General features: G+C 40.8%; 1 protein-coding gene across 2 annotated transcripts in view; it reads right to left on the bottom strand.

The window, feature by feature from the left end:
• MTOR (mechanistic target of rapamycin kinase) overlaps positions 1 to 20,062 on the bottom strand; it is a 4,577,509-nt gene that overhangs the window by 3,587,742 nt on the left and 969,705 nt on the right. The window lies entirely within an intron of this gene.

The following is a 20,062-nucleotide window of genomic DNA, read 5'->3' on the forward strand; positions in this document are numbered from 1 at the left end:
AGAATGACACCAGAAGCTTAGCCAAATGTTGAAGTCAATCATTTTGTCCTTGTACTGCGGTATCATTCTGGGTGATGGCAGGATGCTCCTCAGGGCTAGGGTCATACCGCCTGGGCAACAAGATCGGACAGCTTTTCCATGTCTCTTCTGATGTAGTCCAGCAGGTATGTCTCAGGTTGTTCACACCAACATGGACAATGACTGAGTCATATTTGTACTTGTTGTGAAGTGACCTGAGTGCATGGGTTATGTGGTGCATCCTGGCACCCGACATGCAGCTGACAGTAACATTCTCCTTGTTTAGCCTGGTGAGTGGGACATCGGTGTGCCTGACTATAGAGTATACACACACACACACACACACACACACACACACACACATATATATATATATATATATATATATATATATATATATATATATATATATTACACAAGCATATGGACAAAAAAACACACACGAACTGGTGGCTTTTAGCACTTTCATTCCTTAAATATCCTGGAACTTCATCAGGAAACAAGAAATGTACAACAGTGCAGAGTTAAACAATGAACAAAGGGTAATAAAAATGTAATAAAATAAAAACATATCACCCAACTTAGGTTACAGTAACCAATCCTAAATTAAGAGATAGTATAATTAATGCATATTCAATAAGTCTGTTGCACAGAGGCACTGGTTTCAAGGTGAGGTTGTACAAACTACATGTTAGTTAAACAAAGAATATGTCTATGACCTGTATGAATTCCAACAATTGTAGAGAAAAATAACAATAGAAAATGGAAACAGTTAGCCTTGCCATCGCAAGGCACACAAAGTTCAAATTGTCATTAAGTCCTGGTGCATAGTTCACTCCAATGCGCAGTTGCCATTTCAGTTATTTCACTTCTAATAAGGTGCCATAGTCTCCGACAAATAATTCAACCCGTTCCAAGATAATAAAACTGAATTTAGAAAAGTTAGTGCAGGATAAAGCATGTCCTGCCAAAGCATTTCTGCAGTCTTTAGCTCTAATAGCACCATAATGTTCTTTCACCCGGTAAGACAATTTGCGGCCAGTTTTTCCAATATAAAGTAATGGCAAGTCTCACATACAGCCGCGTACACTATGTTCTTACAGTTACCATCATAATGTAAGGGAAAGACCTCAGTAAAACCATTATGTCTGAAAGTGCAACTGGCCAGGATCAGGGTTTGAAGCTGAGGGTGCAGAATCTGACCCTTCTGCTGGGACAGCAATGTAGGGGTATGAGTCAGGTGCCATGGTGCCAGCAGTGACACACTGCGTAAGAGGGGGTACCAGTGTTGGCGCAGCCAGTCTGGTACAATCAGTATCGGCCTTGGTTTGTCCTGTTTGATCTTTAGTAGTACCTTGAAGAGGAGAGGCAGAGGAGGAGGGACGGCATAAACTGATAGATTTTTCCAGGTGAAGGACAGGGCATGCACTTTCCAAGCATGTTTGTGGGGAGTCCTTGTGCAGAATTTGTCCAATTGGTAGTTCTGGGGGGAGGCAAACAGGTCTATCTCTGGCCTCCCCCATTTGTTTATCAACATGTTGAATGTCTTTGGCTCCAGTTTCCACTACTGTGGGTCCATGAGATTTCTGCTTAGATCGTCTGCCAGTGTATTTAGCTTTCCTGACAGGAATTGAGCCTGTAGGTGCACTTGGTAGCTCAAGGCTATGTTCCACAGAGCCATGGCTAGTCTGCAAGAGGGTATAAGTGGGCTCCCCCTTGCTTGTTTATGTATCACATAACAGTGGTGTTGTCCATCTTTATCATTAATTGCCCTGGAAGAATGTGGTGCTTGAAGGCTGTCAGAGCATTCTGTACAGCTAACATTTCTTTTTGATTGATATGCAGGTACATTTGACTTGGGTTCCATTTGCCCTGAATGCACTTCCCTGCCAAGTGAACCCTTCATGAATAGTCTGATGTGTCTGTTGTTAGGGTTTGGGCGGCAGGGGGCAGAGTGAAAGGCAGTTCCTTGTCTTAATGGCAGGCCTCTGCCCAGCAAAGGAACTCTAACTGTAGGCAAGGTATGACAGGAATCATTGCTTCTAGATCCTGAGAATGTTGACACCATAGCCTTTTTAGATACCACTGCAGTTTCCTCATATGTCGTCTTGCAAATGGAATTAGGAGAATGCAGGGGGCCATGAACCCCAAGGTTTGCAGTATTTGTCTTGCAAATAGCAGGGTCTTTGTGGCCATTAGTTTGAAGTAAGCTGTCAAATGAACTTGTTTCTCTGGCGTGAGGAAAGCCATTTGGGAAGCTGTAATCAAGCTTTCTCCCAGGAATACAATTTGTTGGCAGGGTACCAGATGTGATTTCTTTTCATTTATGGTGTACCCCAGAGAAGTATGATTCAATAATATGTCCTGGCTGCAATCATCCAGGTATGGGTATATTTGAATACTTCTTTGCCTGCAAAATGCAATGACTGGAGCTAGGCACTTTGTGAATACGCTGGGCGCAGTAGAGAAGCCAAAGGGCAGTGCAGTGAACTGACAGTGCATGAAGCCTGCTTTGAAGAGTAGGTATCTTCTGCAAGATTCAATGATTGGGATGTGCAGGTAAGCTTCCTTTAAATCCAGTGTTGCCAACTAGGCATCCTTGCCTAGCATAGAAAGCAAATGGAGAAGAGTTAGCATCTTGAATTTTGGGATCACCAAAAAAGTGTTTAGGATAGAGAGATCCAGGATAGGACGCAAGGAGTTGTCTTTTCTGGGCACCAGGAAAAGTCTTGAGTAGAAACCTTGTCCCCTTTCCTCTTCTGGGATAGCCTGAATAACGCTTATACTTAAGAGAGACAGAACTTGCTTTTGAGCCTCTGCTCACTGATTTAGGGGCAGATCTGGCCAACCGTTTGGGGTTGGTAAAGTGTGGAAGTGGAATCTGCATCCTTGGGAAACTATATTTAAAACTTTGTCCTGGGTAATGAGTTCCCAGTTTTTTGCCTGCAGAGCAATCTTTCCCCCTAAAGGAGCAGTCAGTTGAGAATGGCTTGGAAGTTTCAAAGTTAAGTCAGAGGCAGTTTCCCATAGGGGGAGTCTTACTACTCCCTGCTTTGGAAGTGGGAGCCCCTCACTGCTTAGCCCTGGGCTTACCTTGGGACTGACCCCTGAGTGTTCTGCTCGTTCTGGGTTTGGACTGAGAAGGCCTGGAAGAGGCAGGAAAGGACCAATTCTTAGAGGGCCAATGCCTACTAAATCTTGGAGACTGTACTTGTAGGAAATCTTTAACAGTTTGCATAGATTTAGCTTTTTCCTCGATCTTTTTACGCACTTCTTTTCCTTTGTTGCCAAACAGGCGGTCCCGGTTTAAGGGAGCATCCAGCAATTTATCTTTAACATGATCTGGTAAAGATCGCTCCTTAAGCCAAGCATGCCTTCTAAGTACAGACCCAGTGACAGCAGCCCTGCAAGGTGCCTCTAGTGAATCAAAACCACATTGCAAAGTATGTTTTCCAACTTGTTCAGCAGAATGCATTACATCCTGCAAATCCTTACTTTCAGCACAATCAGGAATCAACATCATTTTCTGTTTAAGCAATCCAATAATATGCTGCTGATACTTTAACATATGAAACTGGCAGTTTAAGGCCCTAAGGGCCAAGGTTGCAAAAGTGTATACCTTCTTACCCCATCGATCCAGCACCTTGGAATCTCTATCAGAGGGGAAGGATTTTTTGCAGTAGTAGCCTTAATGCCCTTGGGTCCCTGTGAAATGGTCTCAGGATCCGCATTAGGATTTTTAAAGAGGAACTTGAGAGAGTCAGGAACCTGTAATATCTATCTGGTTTCCTGGGAGCAGGAGGTAAGGAGTCATGGGCCAAGCTAGACTCAGAAAAGGCATCAACAACAATGTCCAGTACAGGGGGGATAGCTAAAGGCCTGTGTTGGGGCAAGAGTAAGAAATCCCTAAGCCTCTTTTGAGAATCAGAGTAATCCTGGCTTTCCCAGCGGAAATGCTCCTTAAGAGTAAGCAAGGTTTCACCAAAAGAGAAATCCTCAGGAGTGGAAGCAGAGGGGAATAGAGTCCTCTGCATCAGAATCCTCAGAGGTAGATAAGGGTATATCCTGGTCATCAGAGGAAACAGAAATTTCAGAATCCTGATCAGAAGAATCATAAGCAAATTCAGTCCTAGGTCTCTTAGAGGGGGAAGGTTGGCTTCCCCTGATTAAAGTAATAAGGTCTTTAGCCATTCTTATCATTTGTTTTTTAGGCAGAGAGGGCTGACCATGCGGTCTGGGTGTTGGTTTTCTAGGCATGGATCGAGATTTAGGCCTTGAAGAAGATGGCATCGGTTTAATATGCAAGTCAGTAGATCTGAATACACCCTCAGAAGCCAGTGCATGCACAGCGGCTCCAGACCCAACAAAGGTAGAGACATCCACAGGTTCCACAGCTGAAGCATCTCGCAGCATACCGGACTCCGAATGGGTCTCAGTAGATGCCTGTATATCTGAAGTAACGGGTATCAGGGGCTACGAAAGCACCTCACTGAGTACCGGCGAACTGGCGACTAGCTTAGAAGCTTCGTCAGCAGCTTTGGACCCAGGCGGCCTGTCTCTGTCTTTATCTTTGTATTTTTTCGGAATGTGGGTATTCGGGTGGCTTACCAAAACCATATCTGGATAACTGAACAGAGTACCAAAATATTTAGAAGCGTAACTATACTGACGACGAACTGTACAATGTTTAAATAAGGCACAAAAACCGGCAGCGAAGGACGTCGTGGTCAGGGCCTAGGCAAGGAATACAGTACGAATGAAAATTATTGTACACCTCTCACCCAAAACCCATAGTGAGGTATTAGTAATCCTTCCCTTACTCCCATTTTAGTCTCCTACTCCCAGTGAACTACCACTGAGTATGTTCTTTGTAACATTCATTCTGCGGTGAGCACAAGTCTACCACCTTGTATATAGACCAACTATCTTTTTACTATGAGTGTAATATTTGTTTAAGTGTACATATCCAAACTTGTTTTTAGAGTTACATTTTTTAAGACAACCTGAATACTTCATTTCAATCTGTACTTTCTTTCCTAACATACTTTATGTTGAATGTCATACCCTTTACCATGTAAATAGTACTGTTTTGCTGTGTTAAGCTCTGTACTCACCTTCTGTAAAATTAAGTTCTTTGATGAAAATCTTCATGAATAATGTATTGAAATATTTTTTGAGTTTTTGCTGTCCTGTTTTATTAGCTTAAAGTGGAGCTTATCTCCCCGGGTCTCTCCTGAAAATGGACATGTATCCAGTTGGACTAGCCCAGTCAACAAATGTAAAATAAATAAATAAAATAAATCTTTATGAGAGATTTGCTTTCCACAAGAAATACAATTATTGACTTTTACTGACATCGGTTTAGAGCAAGAAAAAGTTTCCCCAATGGGGTAGTTAGCTTTAGTTGAAGACTTCGGTTCTGAAACATGAAAACAAAAATTTCAGGAGTTGGCCGACCGGCACTTGCAAACTGCTTCTGCTTTGGGCACCGCACGGCAAGAAAGACTGATGTAATGGCGTCGGCTGCATGCTTTTCACCCCTGACTACCTGACGTCATGGAAGATGAGAAAGAAACCGACGCAGGACCCCAAACTTTGATAATCAGGCCAACTGAGGGCTACCTGCAAGCAGATAACCCAAATGTGATGACTGCAAAAGTGAAACACGAAGAACATCTGAAATGGTAACTACGAATGGGAGCGGACTATGCACCAGGACTTAATGACAATTTGAACTCAGTGTGTGCCTTGCGATGGCAAGACTGTTTCCATTTTCTATTGTTATTTTTCTGTACCACTGTTGGAATTCATACAGGTCACAGACATATTCTTTGTTTACCTAACATGAAGTTTTGTATAAGCCTCACCTTGAAACCGGTGGGTTGCCTCTGTGCAACAGACGCATTGAATATGCATTAGTTATACTATCTCTTGACTTAGGATTGGTTACTGTAACCTACATTGGGCGTTATGTTTCTACTTTATTAAATTTTTTATTACCCTTTGTCCATTATTTAACTCTGTACTGTTGCACATTTCTTGTTTTCTGATGAAGCCCCAGGATATTTAAGGAATGAAAGCGCTAAAAACTACCAGTTCGTGTGTTATGTTTTTTGTCCATATGCCTTAGAAGTTTTAAGTGTAATAGATTTATTTTCTTCACTTAGTTTTCCTTCAGTTTCTGTGGCACATATATATATATATATACACACACACACACACACACACACACACATATATATATATATATATATATATATATATATATATACACACATACACATATACATACATATATATATATATATATATATATATATATATATATATATATATATATACATGCACACACACACACACACATATATATATATATATATATACATACATATATATATATATATATATATATATATATGTACACACACACATATGTGTGTGTGTGTGTATATATACATATATGCGTGTGTGTGTATATATATATATATATATATATATATATACATATACACACACACAGACACACATACATACATATATATATATATATATATATATATATATATATATATATATCTATATATAGATATATATATACACACACACACACACAGATTCATACGTAGGTACTAGGCTATCGGTCCTAGGGCCTATACAAGCCTAGCCATAATGATTCCCTGGCTATTGCTTCCCACAAATATTTACTTTCCTGGACCCCTGTCTAGCAGGGCTGCTGATGTATTCCCCGGGGTGAATTTCCTATATCTCATCCAATCGTCAAGGTTCCTCTTGAAGAGGGCCATTGAGGCACTCTGCCTGATATGTATCGGCAGCCTATTCCAGAGTATGGGGAGTTTCTGGGTCAGGCACCTTTCCCTCTCCAGCATGTTCTATTCACTGTGATGACAAAATTAAGATCCCTGGAGCATGTGGCTCTGAAGGACTGGGATTTCGTTAAGTGTAGCATGTCCAACAACTCTGGGCTTGACATGGCCTTGTGTGTTAGGCAGAGATCACCTCTGAGTAGGCAATATGCGACTGGAGTTTCTTTAAACGGTCAGCATACAACATCTACTTTAGGCCTGTGAATCTTTTTGTGAGGTATTTCTGCGGCCTTTCTAGTTGTTGCAGATGTCTTGTGAGGTACATACCAAACGGGGCATTGTATTCTATAATGGGTCTAATGAGGGATGCGTACAGAGAGACAATGACCTCCTTTTTTCTGGATGAAAAGCCCTTAGTGATGAGGTGTGCCACGAAGAAGGATTTTCTAACTGTTGTGGCTATGTGGTTATCAAAGGTGAGACCACTGTCCACCTGTGTCCCTAGGTCTCTTATCACACTTTCGGTGTTTAGTGTACTGCCACCTATGTGGTAGTTGACAGATACATGGCTTTTCCCAGAGGGGACAACTATACATTTTTTGGCATTTAGCTTGAGCCGATGGCTCTGGCATCAGGCATCTATTTCTGTAAGACCCTTTTGTAGTATATCCACAAAATTTGGGGATTCGATAATGGCTCCCTGCTTGCAGTCTTCTGTGAACTTTGTAAGCCAGAGTCCTTTAGTGTTGGCCTGTACTTCAGAGAAGTAAATGCCAAACAAGAGTGGTCCCAGGACAGAACCCTGCGGTACACCACTTGTCACTTGTCTGGAACTGGATTTGGAGTCAGCTACATTTACAGTGTGTGTTCCATCAGTAAGCCAGTTTGCAACCAGAGTGATGTAGGGATTAATGCCCAGCTTAGTAAGTTTATCTTAGATTCCAGAGTGGGGAATTGGTTCATAGGTAGGTACTAGGCTATCAGCCAAGGGCCTACGTAAGCCTAGTCAAAAAGGTTCCCTGGCTTACGCCACCCAAGAAAGTTATGTACAGTATAGTGTCGAAAGCCTTGGTAAGGTCCAAGTAGGCTGTGTGAACCACCTCACTCTCGTCCATGGCTCTGGAGACTGATTCGAAAAAGTCAATCAGGAGGCAAGATCGGCCCTTCACGAACCCAAACTGGGTGAGTTCCAGTGTTTGAAGGTTGTCAATGTCTTTGTTTATAAGTTCCATGACAATACGTTTCATGGCCTTGCAGATAAGGCTTGTCAGACTGATGGGACGTTAGTTCCCAGGATCCAAAGTGGATCCCCCCTTGCGGACCGGGATGACTTTAGCTGTGTGCCACTCTGTAGGCACGAAACCTGAAGTGAGGTTATGATTAAACATGACACATAGGTGAGGTCCCAGTTCACTTTATAGTTCATGCAGTACACAGCACAGGATGTCGTCTGTCCCACGGAAGCTGTTTTCTTGGCTTTGGAGAGTGCGGTTTTTACCTGACTGACCACGATTACCAAAATTTGGCATTCTTTCCATATTGAGATGGGCCCTTTACAGGCTGAGAGGAGGGTGAAGTTGACACTGAATCGATCTGCCAAGATATTGGCAATATCCTTGGGATTAGTACATCTAGTGCCATTCTGCTGTAGCTCAGAGCAGATCTGAGTATTGCCATTTAGATACTTGATATAGCTATAGAATGCCTTGTGGCTGTCTTCGGAATCTTTGGCAATTTTGTTTTCTTAACTAGCTTTGGGAGATTTTATGATGGATCTCAGCTTTCTACTGAGGCTGGCGAGGGAGTTTTTTGAATCCTAAGTTCTTCCTCTTTTCTGCAACAGTTTCTTCCTTCTGTTGTACAGTTTGTTTATGGCAGGGGATCACCAGATTGGCTTCCTTTTTATAGAGGACAGCGTCTTGGTTCTATTTGGGATGGCTCAGTCCATGCATGAGTGAATGTGCTTGTGCGGCACCTTAGTGTAGGATTCAGCAGTTGAACATCCAGTTCCCATCTGCATGGGTGCCATGAAGTTTGTTACTTTTGACTTGAGAAGCATGAAGTTGGCTTTGGAGAAGTTTTTTACGGAGGTTTCCTTAAAGGGGGTGGGGGTGGGATGTGGATGTCAAGAGTGATTAGCTTATGGTCTGATCTGACCAACGAGGGGGTGACCACTGGTATGGAGCATCTATCTCCCATGTTGGTAATGACCAAGTCTAGAATACTGATACCCCTGATGGGACTATGAATTGGTTGCTCTAGGGTACTGGAATTTATGAATTCCAAGAACCGTTGAGCAAAGGTGTTGGTACAGTAGTAGTTTTCCCAGTTAATGGCAGGGTAGTTGAAATCCCAGTGTTAGGATGTTTGGTTGTATTTTAATATTTTTCAGTATGTTTAGAAAGGTGTAGTGAGAATCTTGGGGCATGGTGGGGGATCTGTAGCAAGCTACAATTTGCATTGCAGTTTTACAGAGTGTTAGTTGCACCTGAAGAATTTCAGATGCATTGTGTTGGGCAGCCAGCCTGGAGGTGTGAATATCCTTGGTGAATATGGACACTCCTCCACCTCTAGTGTTTCAGTCCTGGTTTGGTGGCTGAAAAGTGTGGTATGAGTTGTAGCCTGGTATAGCAGGGGGTGCTCTCTGGAGCTTTGAACCAGGTCTCAGTTACTGCACAGATATCGACATTCTCCATTTTTAGGACAGCCTCGAGAGAGTGCTTCTTGAGGTTTAGACTTGTAGCATTACCTTCAGATTTTGCTTGCTTGTACCCGTTACGGTGGTAGTTTTGTCCTTTGAACTTTACCTAAAAAAGGTACTATAGGGGTGGCAAGAGCCTTAGCCAGTAACCTGAATCCCAGGGGCGAAAAGTGCAGACCATCTCTTGCAAAGCATCGTGGTTTGTCAATCATGTCGTCTCAGGCAAACAGATACTGGATCCCCTTTGAAGGGCACCAGAAGCATAGCCAGTTATTGAAGTCAATCATTTGTCCTTATACTGTGGTATAATTCTGGGCGATGGCAGGATGCTACTCAGGGCTAGGATCATACCTGCCTGGACTACATGATCCAAGAGCTCTTCCATGTCTCTTTTCATGTAGTCTCAAGTCATTCATTCTAACATGGACAATGACAGAGTCATACTTGTACCTGTTGTGGAGTGACTTGAGTGCATGCATTATGTGGCGGATCCTGGCACCAGACAAGCAACTAAATGTAATTTTCCCCTTGTTCAGCCTGGTGAGTGGGACATCAGTGCGCCTGACTATAGAGTCACCTATGACTAAAGTGTTGGGTACATTGTCTTGCCTTAGAGGCTGCTGTTGAGTGGCACAGTGGTGGTGTGAGCTATGTGACACTTTGGTTGTGTTTGGGGATGGTGTTTGTTTGCCTTTCAGCTTCTGAGGTCCTTGTTGCTTGGGCAGGTTAATGTTAAGAGCCTCCGCATATGTGGGTTTTGTGTTGCTATGTGTGGGTTTTGGTGGTGTGGGTTTTGAAGGAATATGTGTTGTTTGAGGTGTTTGTGGGTGTTAACCTTCTCCTCTTGACTGTCTAGCCAAGCCATATATATATATATATATATATATATATATATATATATATATATATATATATATATATACACACACACACACACACACACACACACACACACACACACACATAGACTCACTTTAGAACATCAAAAGCCCATAACAGTGAAATTCAAAACACTGAGACGAAAATCTTGAAAATTCAAAACACTGAAAACTCAAAACATTGAATCCCATAACACTGAAAATACATAGGAAAGCAACATATACTATATTCCAGTACAACTACATACAGAAACAAATAAAAAACAAATCATATTACACTTCTCCAAATATAAGCAGGGGGGCAAGTCTCCCTGCACCCCCACACACCTTGCTACATAAACATATCAACTCAGAGACTGCGTTACACTACACTAACATGTGCTATGTTGCAGTATAGCAAGTCAGAAAGGAACACTCTGGTAAGTATCACATATATATATATATATATATATATATATATATATATGTATATATATATATATATATATATATATATAGATAGATATATCTATATCTATATATATAGATATATCTATATCTATATATATATATCTATATATGTATATATATATATATATATATATATATATATATACATACATAAATACAGCTCGAAATTGATGGTGTAATGATGAATGTTGTTAGTGGATATGCTCCACAAGTTGGGTGTGTGATGGATGAGAAAGAGAAATTTTGGAGTGAGTTGGATGATGTTGTGGTGAGTGTACCCAAGGGTGAGAGACTACTGATTGGAGCGGACTTCAATGGGCATGTTGGTGAAGTGAACAGAGGGGATGAGGAAGTGATGGGTACGTATGTTAAGGAGAGGAATGCAGAATGTTAGATAATTGTGGATTTTGCGAAAAGGATGGACATGGCTGTGGTGAATACGTATTTTAAGAAAAGGGAGGAGCATAGGGTGACGTACAAGAGTGGAGGAAGATGCACACAGGTGGATTATATCCTATGTAGGAGGGCCAGTCTGAAGGAGATTGGAGACTGTAAAGTGGTGGCAGGGGAAAGTGTAGTTAAGCAGCATAGAATGGTGGTCTGTAGGATGATGTTGGTGATCAAGAAGAGGAGGAGGAGTGTGAAAGCAGTGCCAAGGATTAAATGGTGGAAGTTAAAAAAGGGTTATTGTGAAGTGGAGTTTAGGGAAGAGTTAAGACAGGCACTGGGAGGCAGTGGAGAGCTACTGAATAGCTGGGTAACTACAGCAGAACTAGTACGGGAGACTGCTAGAAAGGTGCTTGGTGTGACATCTGGACAGAGGAAGGAGGACAAGGAGACCTGGTGGTGGAATGAGGAAGTACAGGAGAGTATACAGAGGAAGAGGCTGGTGAAGAAGTGGGATTGTCAAAGAGATGAAGAAAGTAGACATGAGTATAACGAGATGAGGCGCATGGCAGAAAGAGAGGTGACGAAAGCTAAGGATAAGGCGAATGGGGAGTTGTATGAGAGATTGGACACTAAAGAGGGAGAAAAGGACCTGTACCGATTGGCTAGACAGAGGGACAGAGCTGGAAAAGATGTGCAGCAAGTAAGGGTGATAAAGGATAGTGAGGGAAAGGTACTCACAAGAGAGTAGAGTGTGTTGAGTAGATGGAAAGAGTATTTTGAGAGGCTGATGAATGAAGAGAATGAGAGAGAGAAGGTTGGATGATGTGGGGATAGTGAATCAGGAAGTGAAACAGATTAGCAAGGAGGAAGTAAGGACAGCTATGAAGAGGATAAAGAATGGAAAGGCTGTTGGCGCAGATGACATCCCAATGGAAGCATGGAGGTGCTTAGAAGAAATGGCAGTGGAATTTTTAACTAGATTGTTTAATGAAATTTTGGAAAGTCAGAGGATGCCTGAGGAGTGGAGAAAAAGTGTTTTGGTACCCATCTTTAAGAATAAGGGTGATGTGCAGAGCTGCAGTAACTACAGAGGGATAAAATTGATCAGTCACAGCTTGACGTTATGGGAAAGAATAGTAGAAGCTAGGTTAAGAAGGGAGGTGATGATTAGTGATCAGCAGTATGGTTTCATGCCAGGAAAGAGCACTACAGATGCAATGTTTGCTCTGAGAGTGTTATTGGAGAAATACAGAGAAGGTCAGAAGGAGTTGCATTCTGTCTTTGTAGACTTGGAGAAAGCATATGACAGGGTGCCTAGAGAAGAGTTGTGGTATTGTATGAGGAAGTCGTGAGTGGCAGAGAAGTATGTAAGAGTGGTACAGGATATGTACAAAGGTAGTGTGACAGTGGTGAGGACTGCAGTGGGAGTGACAGATCCATTTAAGGTGGCGGTGGGATTACATCAAGGATCAGCTCTGAGTCCTTTCTTATTTGCAGTGGTGATGGACAGGTTGACAGATGAGATCAGACAGGAGGCCCCGTGGACTATGATGTTTGCAGATGACATTGCGATCTGTAGTGAGAGTAGGAATCAGGTTGAGTAGACTCTGGAGAGGTGGAGATATGCTCTAGAGAGCAGAGGAATGAAGGTCAGCAGGGCTAAGACAGAATATATGTGTGTAAATGAGAAGGAGGGTAGAGGAATGGTGAGGATGCAGGGAGTAGAGTTGGTAAAGGTGGACGAGTTTAAGTACTTGGGATCAACAGTTCAGAGTAATGGTGAATGTGGAAGAGAGGTGAAGAAGAGAGTACAGGCAGGGTGGAATGGGTGGAGAAGAGTGTCAGGAGTGATTTGTGACAGATGGGTACCAGTAAGAGTGAAAGGGAAGGTCTACAAGAGGGTAGTGAGACCAGCTATGTTATATGGATTGGAGACAGTGGCATTGCCAAAAAGGCGCGAGTCAGAGCTGGATGTGGCAGAGTTAAAGATGTTAAGATTTGCACTCGGTGTGACTAGGATGGATAGGACTAGGAATCAGTTTATTAGAGGGTCAGCTCATGTTGGACAGTTTGGAGACAAAGCAAAAGAGACGAGATTGCGCTGGTTTGGACATGTGCTGAGGAGGGATGATGGGTATATTGGGAAAAGGATGCTAAGGATGGAGCTGCTAGGTAAAAGGAAAAGAGGAAGGCCTACGATAAGGTTTATGGACGTGGTGAGAGAGGACATGCAGGCGGTTGGTGTGACAGAGCAAGATGCAGAGGACAGGAAGAAATGGAAAGAGATGATATGCTGTGGCGACCCCTAACGGGAAAAGACGAAAAATGATGATGATATATATATATATATATATATATATATATATATATATATATATATATATCTATATATCTATATATATATATACACACACATATATATATATATATATATATACACACACACACACATATATATATATATATATATATATATATATATATACACACACACACACACAGATATACATATATATGTGTGTGTGTGTGTGTGTTTAATGGATTGGTCTACATATCTGGTCAATTGTCTGATGGCAGGTTTTATATACATATGCCTTTGGACTCCACACATAAGTTTAAAAAGGAAACTGATGAGTTTCTAGGATTGGCTCTAAAGGAAGGCATTATTAACAAAACTTCTATGTTCCACCTTATGGTGCTTGGCCCCCAATGACAGTACCTGTACTTGCTACCTAAAAATACATAAGGATCTACATAAGCCACCTGGTAGACCAACTGTTTCAGGTAGAAGTACTCTCACTGAACCTTTGTCTGCTTTTTTGACACAATATCTCAAACCATTGTTGGGATTAGTTAGGTCCAGGATTCAGGATACCATGCAGTTTTTAAAAATTATTTCTGATATGCAGTTGGATTCTGATTGGTTTATGTGTACTTTGGATGTCACGGCACTTTTATACCAATATTCTTCACTGGACGGGCTTGGAAGCTCTTAAATATTGGTTAAATAAAGCAGAATTATCTTCACTAGGATTTAATACCCTGTTAGTATGCCTTGCAGAACATGTCCTGAACAAAAATGTGTTTTATTTTCATGGTAAATATTACTGGCAGGTTAAGGGCACTGCCATGGGAGCATGTTTTGCTCCTATTTATGTGGACCTGTTTATGGGTTATTTAGAGGAACAACTGATTTATGATACCATTCATAATATTTTCTCAGACGAGACTGATATATGGAGGCATTATTTGCATGACTGTTGGATGGTTTGGAGGGCAGATGGTCTTTCCGTGGAAGAATTCATACAGTATTTGAATGACAAGTGGGGCACTGAATTTACAAGTTAATTATCATGCCCAGCAGATCAATTTATTGGAAGTTAGTATCAATAGGGAATTGGACAATCCTCTGAGTACCAAGGTGTACCGTAAACATCCAGAGTACAATACCCTGCTACCTGCCAGCAGTTTTCATCCACACCATATCACTTGTAACATTCCTAAGTCTCAATTTCTGAGAATTTGACGTATCTGGCCCTCTGAGAACTCTCATGAATAGTACAAGCAGGATTTGATTCACAGGTTCAAAAACAGGGGATATCAACATGGCAGTACTGTGTCTGCCAGTAACTAGGCATCCCAACAGGATAAATCTAGTTTATTAAAATATAGAAATAAAGACCAAACTGAGACCTCTATTATTAGATTTGTCGCTACTTTTGGACACAATACTAACACACTTAGAAACATCATCCATCAACATTGGGCTATTTTATGTGCAGATAATAAACTGTCTGAGATTCTTCCACCTAAATGTTTATTTTCATTTCATAGGGGACAAACTGTGGGTTCTCACTTTAGAGTAGACTCTGAATATGTTAGTAAACAATGGTCTATAACTGGCGATAAATTGACTGGTTGTGTACCCTGTAGACACTGCACTTTTTGCAAATTTGTTGTGAAGACTAAACAATTTACAGGCAGTAACACAGCTAATGTTTATGACATCAAGTTTTTTGGGAAATGTAGTACTGATTTGCTTATTTGTTTAGTTACCTGCTCATGCTCTGCTTTTTATGTTGGCCAAACCTCCCGCCCCCTGCGTATATGGGCATGAGGGACATCAGAAATAAAAGGGTTTCCAATGCTTTATATAAACATTCTGTCCAACATGCTTCTGCACAGTTCAGATTTAATATTATTGATTGTATTGAGGGTGAGAGAGTCAATAAGGTGGGGTGGCACACACTATTAAATCAAAAAGAAAAAAGTGGATAATCATACTGGGGGCTTATTTAATCCAGGTTTAAATGAGCATTTGTAATCAACCAATTTTTGCTTGTGACTGAACAGGGATTGTATATATAACAAGCTGATGTCATTTATTACATGTTATCACTAAGAAAGGTTGTTATGCCAAAACCGGTCTGATTATTTGCTGGGTAGAGTGTTTTATACACTATCCTGGATGGTGTTGCTACATTAAAATAAAGGAACTGTCTTCACTACTCTGGTGCTGGCCATTTTTCTGTTTTGACTTTGCGTTAGTGTGGCCGTGTGCACATGCCATACTTGCGGAGCCATTTTTTTACTTTAATGGCAATTGTACCATGAGTAGAGCTACATGCAAAAGCTGTACAGGATTTTACATCGGTAAAACAGAAAGAGCCTTAAAGATGAGAACTGAAGAACACTTTTATGATATAAGTAGGAAAAAAAGACACCAATGCACTGTATAGACATTCCTTAGTTTGCCCAAATTTTAAAAGGTTTACCTTTGGGATATTAGAAAAAATTTAAATAAATCTAAGGGGTGATGACTGGCAAAGAACTCTTTTATATATATAGATAGATACATACATACACACACACACACACACATACAGATATATATAGATACAGCTACAACAGATGTCTCCTCTAAGTGTTATACAATAGGTAACAAAAGTATTCTCTATGGGCTCCCATATCCTTCATACTACAGTCTTGTTATTCTCATTAAGCCTCAACATCACCTTCTTTTCTCATCTTTCTCACCTTCTTTTCATTCTACATTAAGTTTTCCTTCCTTTCTACTTATCCTTCCCATTGTACACTTAACTTTATATAATGAATATTTACTGTGTATGCATTTTGAGGCACTTGCGTAACTTGTCTTACATTTTAAACACTAGCATGATAGTTTTTTTTAGTTACAGTTGTTTAACCTATAGTTATATGCTTACTTGTTTAGTTGTAGTGCTGACAGCCTGCTTGTAAAACATTCTTACCTGTTCATTAATGTGCATGCATCCATTTGGAAATGTCATTTTTTTATCTTCTGCATACTGTATTCTCCCAGCCTGAGCCTGAAAAGGGTCCAGTGGGATCAGTAGTCTATCCAGGTTAACAAATGTAAATAAATAATTACTTCTGTTGTGGGCACAGTTTGTGGCTAAAACTGAAGAGCATCTGAGATAAACCAGTTAATTAATAAGTTAAAAAACTGAACAAATACTTTTTTTCCTCCTCACCATAGGGCTTACTTGCACCCATTTGGCCCTTTTATTTCATGGAATGACAGCCAGGCACTCCTGAACTAGGCAGGAGCCCAACAGCAGATTCATTCCTGCCTGGGTAGTGCAGTCAGCCCATTGATTCTCTAACAGTGAGAGCTGGGTGGCAGGGAGCAGGCCAGCTTATTGGTTCTCAGATGGTGCCTAAACCATCTCAGTAGATTACCTCTCCTAATTCAAGATGGCTCCAAAAGTTCCACTATGACTGCCTGCTGCAGGAAGCATGCCTCCTCATGAACCTTCGGCTATGTGTTCATATACTCAGGTTTTTTTACTGTGTCACCCAGGTGGTGAGCCAGAGCCATGTTCCCTCCCCCAGATGGGTAAACCAACAGCTGCAGCTCACTTCTCAGCTTCCCCAGCCAGCTTCATCAGGTGTCTGAGCCATTAATCGATCTCAGATCACCAGGGCCATAGCCATGGCTTTATTTATCCCTCTACACTATCAGAGTCGGCTAAATACCCCCTAATCTTCTGGATGATGGTCTAAGGCAGGCCTTTACACATCTGATACACATGTCACTTTAGTTGTAGTGCCATTTTTCTCTCTTCAACTTACAAAACTGAGGTTTCAACATCTCGATAACTTTGGAACTTTTAATGAAAAATCTGTTTTAAGGACATTTCACAGAAAGCCTTGCAAAAATGCTAAAGAAAACCCAGCAAAGCCTTCTACAATGTGTGGCTGAGCACTCACCTTACACAGCAGTGAAATGTAATCGAGGAGAACAAGAGTCTAACTCATCTTGTGGCATTCCTATGTCAATGTAATCAAAAGTGTGGCTCTACAAAGAGAAAAGAATGGTCCTAACAAGCAAACGTAGAATTCTGTCCGAGATCCATCTCTGTAAGCTGCAAAGAATGAGATGCTGAAGATCCTTATGATTTCCAGTACATGTGAGACGTATGACACTGAAATCATACTCAGAATGAATTGACATGGAGAGTCAAAGGTCATCAGCAAATAGGAAGATGATGCTAAGATTTTTGTATAGTTAGGGAAAGAAGCATAAGGAAGGGATTCTCCTATTCGAGAGGGCTTTAGTGAGACCACACCAGTTACGCATGTAGTTCTGAAGGGAGTTCAGGGAGAAGGAAATAGGTCCATTACAAAGCATGTATCAACAGACAACAAGAAAGCTGAAAGTCATGGGTTGGGCAACTGCAGGGTGTTATCTACAACTAATGATGCACACAGTGAACAAAACTATTATGAAGGCTAAGCATTAAGTTCCCATTTTTGAAAAGAAAAATATGGGTAGAAGGGAATCAGTCTACATGCACAATGCAGTAGTAGGCTCATAAAACATCCTCAATGAATGACACGTCTGTTGAAAATCAGTTAATTGTATTATGTGGCAAGACCAAGTTCATGACAGTAACATTTACAAGAACTCAGAGAAATGGTCAAGTAGGACTATTAACTTATCCAGGTGAGTCAAGCAAAACTAACCTAATTTCAACATTTACTCCATTAACAAACTGGAAACAGTTTGAACAAACATAAATCTGATGACACTGCGTCATTTTTTCAAACTTTTGAAATACTGCTGTAAGCCACTTTCTACACACAAGATCACATACCAAGGAAGAACCCAGTTACCTCTGGGTCGACATTATCGGAACGAAAACTTCAAACTCCGAATACCATATGGTCAACGTTTGAAGTTTTTGAATCCGAAAATTACTACTTAAATATACCAACTCTGAGATCGCAATACAGTGTGGAAACAGAAGATTTCCGTTTCCTGCACTTTAGCGCAATCTCGGAGTTGAATATTTAAAGAGCGGGGGGGGGGTGAGGGGTGCAGGGGGGCTTGCCGCCTCCTTACACCCTTTTGTCTGTTTTTTTTTTTTTTTTTTTTAAATAATAATAAGGTTGATCTTTAGTGATTCGATGTCTTAAGACTTTGTTGATCTAATATAGACCCTTACCTCTATATGGATGTTTAAGGTCCTACGGTGAAATTGGCTCAAACAGATTTAGTAAAACATGCTTCAAAGCCCAAAATAATTGTTTTCTGAAAGGCTGAAATGGTGAAATTTAAGAATTGTAGGCCTTAATTCAGAAGTTGGTGCAGAAAGAGTACTGAACCCTGATAATGAGCAGGAACTGTTTCCTTTTTTAATTTCAAAGTACTGCTTGGAGTACTATTCCAGTCCGTTGACAGTATGAAATGTTTTCAAACCACAATGCAGTGAATATGCACTGTGTTCTGTCCACGAAATAACAAACAGAAGGCAGGCACAATCTGTATTTGCACTTTGCTTCTTTATTAGAAATAGCTGTGGTTGCACAACACGGTATAGAGAGTGCTTTGTGTCATGCCAGGCTATTCATAAATCTTTAATTTATAAGGTGCTGTGGAATAAAGGCAGATTCAACTATGTTATTGGAATGCAGTGTCAATGAAAAAGCAAATATTCATTTCCTGCAAAAATGCATTCTCTACATTTATATTAGGAGATTCCACAAAGGTATTTATTGAACCATTCCAGACTGTGCTGAATAGGCGTTTAACCATTTTTGTGACCTCACTTAATATAATTTATTTCCCTTCCTGTGTTTTATGATGGCTGACAGTATTTAGTGGGTTGAATCCTTTTCCTGATATTTATCAAGTTTTCATTCCATTCATTTTTGTGCTACTGGTAGAACTTTTCAACCTTAATTTCTCCTTAGTTTCTTATGTCTGCTCTAAGGGTTTTTAATCCCTCATCAAACATGTATTTTAAACAATGTCAAACCTTGATTAGTTTACATTTTGCAGTTAAGTACTTCTTATGACTTTAGGTAACATACACAGAAGTTGAAATAAAGCACCTGCTGCCTATCAACTCCATCTGAAATCTGTAAATAGCATCTGCATAACTGCATATTCTCCCTACGTCCTTATTATGCCTTTCACCATTTGCTCCCAGGCCCAGCTGCAAACCTCTGAGGAACCTCCTTACACTATACCACTGCACAGCTCTCACCCTCACAGTGGAAGAAATCTGGAAAAGCCTAAAACGACTGACGGACAAAGGCCCAAAAACAGAACAGATTTTATATATTGCTCTTTTTAACTTGGAAAGTTGACTGGTGTGTATATTCTGACGTGAAGTCTGTAACTCAAATGTCGATCATTATTAAGTGATTTATTAAGTGATTTCAGGCCTCACTGATTTGCCTGAAAAGCAAACATTTTATGATAAACAGCCCAAAGATATAAGGCTAACATCTGGACATTCTGCGAAAATCTA

The sequence above is a fragment of the Protopterus annectens genome, chromosome 2.part1 (genome assembly GCF_019279795.1).
Source record: "Protopterus annectens isolate FY-2018-M chromosome 2.part1, PAN1.0, whole genome shotgun sequence".
NCBI lineage: Eukaryota > Metazoa > Chordata > Ceratodontiformes > Protopteridae > Protopterus > Protopterus annectens.